The sequence below is a fragment of the Hyperolius riggenbachi genome, chromosome 2 (assembly GCF_040937935.1).
Source record: "Hyperolius riggenbachi isolate aHypRig1 chromosome 2, aHypRig1.pri, whole genome shotgun sequence".
Lineage (NCBI taxonomy): Eukaryota > Metazoa > Chordata > Amphibia > Anura > Hyperoliidae > Hyperolius > Hyperolius riggenbachi.
In genome coordinates, this window is record NC_090647.1 from 225318922 (window position 1) to 225324921 (window position 6000).

Below are 6000 nucleotides of genomic sequence, written 5' to 3' on the forward strand. Positions count from 1 at the left end.
AGATGAATGACCTGTACTGGGTGGCCACGCTACTAGACCCTCGGTACAGGCACAAAGTGGCGGACCTCTTAGCAACTCAACAAAAGGCGGAAAGGATGCAGCACTTGCAGAACAAGCTGTCGGTGATGCTTTACAATGCATTTAAGGGTGATGTGGCTGCAAAACGCAATCAAGGTACCACTGGCAGTAACCCTCCTCCTCCCAAGTCCACGCAGGCAAGGACAGGACGCTCCAACGATCTCAGGGTGATGTCGGACATGCGGATGTTCTTTAGTCCAACTCCTCGCCATAATCCTTCCGGATCCACCCTCCAACAATGCCTGGAGCGGCAGGTAGCCGACTACCTGGCCTTGAGTGTGGATGTAGACTCTGCGAAAATTGACGATGAACCCTTGGACTACTGGTTGCGCAGGCTTGACCTATGGCCAGAGCTGTCCCAATTTGCCATACAACTTCTCTCTTGCCCTGCCGCAAGCGTCCTGTCAGAAAGGACCTTCAGTGCAGCTGGAGGCAGAAGTTACTGAGAAGAGAAGTCGCCTAAGTCACGACAGTGTTCAGTACCTGACCTTTATCAAGATGAATGAGGAATGGATCCCGGAGGGCTACTGCACGACCGAAGACTAAGTCAGTCCCCACACACAGCATCTCTGCCTGCAGGTCGCTTGACTGCCTTCTCCGCCACCACCAACAGGGTCCAGGACTCTAGGCGGATTCCTGAATTTTTAAGGCCGCTGCTAGCAGCGGCCGCTACACTAATTTTTCTGGTGCGTGTACATGCCTGCCTAATTTTTCTGGCTGCACTGCGGGCGGCTGCAACAAAAAAACAAAAGGCATGTACATGTGCCCATCCCCCTTCATGATCATTACCTTCCCGCGGTGAAGGGGCTTGCGCATCACAATGAAGCAATGACTGCCAGCTATTTGAGTGTCTCGGGTGGGGGTGGCACACAAAAGATAATAAGGTCGTTGCTTCATTGTGGTCAGACCAAATTTGATCAGCTGGACAGTCACTGTTGTTCTATCATTGAGCTACCACAGCCCGGCGACCATATGGGCTTGAAAAATGCCACGGCCTACACTCTGGCCACGGTGCACACCAGTCTAGTACAGCTGTCACTACACAAACAGCTGTTTGCGCTGTGTTACACAGTGAGTTTGGTGTGTCAGTGTGTAGCAGAACTCTAATTACACTCCCTGATTGATGTATACCCATGCAAGACGTTTTAAAGCACTTTAGGCCTGCATTTTAGCATTCAATGTGATTTCTGCCCTTAAAATGCTGCTTTGCGTCAAATCCAGATTTTTCCCCGGGACTTTGGGCATGTATCCCACTCCGCCATGCCCCCCTCCAGGTGTTAGACCCCTTGAAACATCTTTTCCATCACTTTTGTGGCCAGCATAATTTTTTCTATTTTTGAAAGTTCGCATCCCCATTGAAGTCTATTGCGGTTCGCGAACTTTTCCGCGAACCGAACCTTCCCTGGAAGTTCACTAACCCGGTTCGCGAACCGAAAATCGGAGGTTCGCGACATCTCTAATTGCTACTTATAAAGAACAGTTCCAGTACCATGTACCATAACCAATGTATACCTTATTACCTATTTCACTGCTAATGTTTGATATTTATTTATATTTATAAGTTTATATATTCTATAATTAACGATTGTATGACTATACATGGGTTATGAGCCAATTATCTCTGTTTACAGCTATTGCTTCGTTGTTACAATGTAATACAATGTAATGGTGTATAACAGTGTAAATGTACTGTTCTATCAAGATAACTAAATGCACAGTTATTAATGTTTAAATCCCTGACAGCAAAAGTGAGTAAAAACTGTCAAAATTGTGCACAAAGTATCAGTATTTTCAGTGCCCACCATTATTTTCGAGCACTGCCTTAACACTTTTAGGCATGGAATTCATTAGAGCTTCACAGGCTGCCACTTGATTACACTTCCACTCCTCCATGATGACATCACAAAGAACTTGCGCTTCTCCACCTTCAGTTTTTAAAATACTCCACAGATGCTCGGTAGGGTATAGGTTTGGAACCATGCTTGGGCAGTCCAGTGCCTTTACCCTAAATTTCTTTAGAAAGGCAGTGGTTGTCTTACAGGTGTGTTTGGGGCCATTATCATGTTGTAATATTGCCCTGTGGTCCAGTTTCAGAGGAAAAGGGATTATGTTCTGCTTCAGTATGTTACAGTACATGTTGGCATTTATGCTTCCCTGAATGAGATGTAGCTCCCCGTTGTTAGATACAAGAGATACAGCCCCAAACCACGACACTTCCACCACCATGCTTGACTGTTGGCAAGACACACTTGTTTTTGTATCTTCTCACCTGGTTTCCACACACTTGCTTGACACCATCTGAACCAAATAAGTTTTATCATGGTCTCATCAGACCACATGACATGGTTCCATTAATCCATGCCCTGTGGTCTGCTTGTCTTCCATAAACTGCTTGAGGTCTTTCTTGTGCATCATATTTAGAAGAGGCTTCCTTCTAGGATTACAGCCATGCAGACCAATTTGATTCAGTGTGTGGCTTATGAGCATTGACAGGCTGAACCACTACTCCATCAACCTCTGCAGTAATGCTACCAACATGTATACATCTATTTGCAAAAGACAACCTCTGGATATGATGTTGAGCATATGCATTCAACTTCTTTGGTTGACCTGGCAAAGCATGTTCTGAGTGGAACGTGTCCTGTTAAATGTATGTTTTTGGTCACGATACTGCTGCTCAGTTTAAGGATGTTGGCAATCTTTTTATAGCCTAGGCCATTTTTAAGTAAAGCAACAATTCTTTTTTTAAGACGGTCAGAGAATTCTCTGTCATGAAATGCCAAGTTGAACTTATAGTGACCAAGTGACCACTGCGAGAGAGTGTGAGAGCAATAATACCAATTTAACTCACAAAAGCTTAGGAGGAGAAGTAAGAGGGCGTACACCCCAAGCAACACAAACACATATTGAAATTTAAAATATCATAACTTTATTCATTGTATCAAAAAGATAGAAAACATTAAAAAAATATTTTAAAAAATGGGCAGTAGTTGATCAAACCACCGTTAACCCTCATTCACCCACTCCATGCACACTGCAAGCCCCAGAGGAACAAACATGCTCCGGTCCCCCCTACAATTGAGGTATAGCCTCCACAGGGAATACCATCCTAGTAAAGGGTGTTCACATATATTGATTGAAAATTCAATTTCCAAAGAAGAGTTATTGGCCAATAACCACCCAAGTAAAGTTAGTGCATTTGTTTAACAGTTCCAGTAGGTAATCCAGTGTGAGTAGAGGCAGCACAAGTAGTATTGTGTGAACCAAGCAGCAAAGTAAAGCAGCACAGGTCAAATCAGCAAGGCAGCCGGTGTGAGCAAAGCAATCCAGCAATGAAACAAACACTGTTTGTGTTGTGTGAGCCAAGCCACAGGCAGCAGCAACACAGACCAAGTTAGCAAGACAGCCTGTGGAATGAAAAGGTCCAGCAATGACAGACAAGCACACAGAGCTGTATTAATGTCAGATGCAGCACATGTTAGCAGAGTGAGTTCAAAGTTCTCTGTGTTGTAAACATAAAGCCAAGGGAAACCGACACTGTATGCATATAACAGTTTAGAGATAGTATATATACCAGGCACACCCTGTGGGCATGAATTTAACATGAAGCATACAGTACTGGGTCAGTGGTGTCCAACTCCCAGATCAGGCTGCATGTCTTAGGCCGTCGGTTAGAAAATTCTCAGTAGTGGTGTCTGGCTCACACACACGGCTGCCTGCTTCAGAGTGGTAATGATGGATTCACACGTTGTATCCACAGATAAGGCACTTGGAGCGGTTAATGGCTACTCGGCAGGGGATCAGGAGCTTGCCAGGGAGGGAGCAAAGAGTGAACGGAGCATCCAGGCGGCGGTCAGACACCCTCCCAATCATCCACGCCAGCCCATTACATGTTTCACCGGCACACTTCCGGTTTCCACAGGTGGGCATGGATCAAGCAGTCACACCATTCACAATCATTGGGGTATATGTGCCATCCAATCGCCAGGCACGGGACCTGCCGACCCCGACCCAGCCCACACACAGGAGGGGAGAAGAGAGGTCAGTGACATCATCCCCATTTTAGGATCGAGGGAGGGCGGGAGCAGAAACCCAGCGCGGAGGAGACACCTACACACACAATTCCCTCGCGGACATCAGCCGGAGGCAGTGCTCCCCCCCCACACACTCCACCCTCAGGATGGAGGGGGCAGGAGAATGGTCACCAAAACTCACCATCCCCTCAATGTGTAAGCGAGTAACATGATGAGATAGGTGGAGTTATATGAATCTGTGCAGTATGTGAGAGAGTCTTTGAGTGAGGTAAGATGTGCCGTGGCAGCTTTTAACACAGAAAAATGGGACAAGTGCAAAACCAGTGCAGAGTTTTCCTATTTTGTATGTAACAAGTTACTCTCAAAGCACATGTAGATTTCTATTAAATAGGCAGAAAGTAGACCTCCCCTGACACCTTCCACTTCTTTCTAATGCTGCTAAGAGATTAAACTTTCTGTGATCAGAAGTACAGCACTACAGTTTCAAAAAGTCAGAGGTCCCTATCAATTTCCTTTTTCTCCTATGTTTTCTCCGTTGAGATAATTGTTCATATTCTGTTAAAAATAAGGGCAATTTAAAAAGGGCCAAAAGTAGATGAAAAATTGTACTGTCAAAATCATGTTTTTTCTTTCTTACTGATGGCTTAAAAGGTACTGTATATACAGTAACTTGCAAAAGTATCCGGCCCCTTGAAGTTTTCCACATTTTGTCCCATTACTGCCACATACATGAATCAATTTTATTGGAATTCCACATGAAAGACCAATACAATGTGGTGTACACGTGAGAAGTTGAACGAAAATCATACATGATTCCAAACATTTTTTTTACAAATCAATAACTGCAAAGTGGGGTGTGCGTAATTATTCAGCCCCCTTTGGTCTGAGGACAGTCAGTTGCCCATAGACATTGCCTGATGAGTGCTAATGACTAAATAGAGTGCACTTGTGTGTAATCTAATGTCAGTACAAATACAGCTGCTCTGTGACGACCTCAGAGGTTGTCTAAGAGAATATTGGGAGCAACAACACCATGGAGTCCAAAGAACACACCAGACAGATCAGGGATAAAGTTATTGAGAAATTTAAAGCAGGCTTAGGGTACAAAAAGATTTCCAAAGCATTGAACATCTCACGGAGCACTGTTCAAACGATCATTCAGAAATAGAAGGAGTATGGCACAACTGTAAGCCTACCAAGACAAGGCCGTCCACCTAAACTCACAGGCCGAACAAGGAGAGCGCTGATCAGAAATGCAATCAAGAGGCCCATGATGACTCTGGACAAGCTGCAGAGATCTACAGCTCAGGTGGGGGAATCTGTCCATAGGACAACTATTAGCCGTGCACTGCACAAAATTGGCCTTTATGGAAGAGTGGCAAGAAGAAAGCCATTGTTAACAGAAAAGCATAAGAAGTCCCGTTTGCAGTTTGCCACAAGCCATGTGAGGACACAGCAAACATGTGGAAGAAGGTGCTCTGGTCAGATGAGACCAAAATGGAACTTTTTGGACAAAATGCAAAACGCTATGTGTGGCGGAAAACTAACACTGCACATCACTCTGAACACATCATCCCCACTGTCAAATATGGTGGTGACAGCATCATGTTCTGAGGGTGCTTCTCTTCAGCAGGGACAGGGAAGCTGGTAAGAATTGATGGGAAGATGGATGTAGCCAAATACAGGGCAATCTTGGAAGAAAACCTCTTGGAGTCTGCAAAAGACTTGAGACTGGGGCAGAGGTTCACCTTCCAACAGGAAAACGACCCTAAACATAAAGCCAGGGCAACAATGGAATAGTTTAAAACAAAACATATCCATGTGTTAGAATGGCCCAGTCAAAGTCCAGATCTAAATCAAATCGAAAATCTGTGGCAAGATCTGAAAA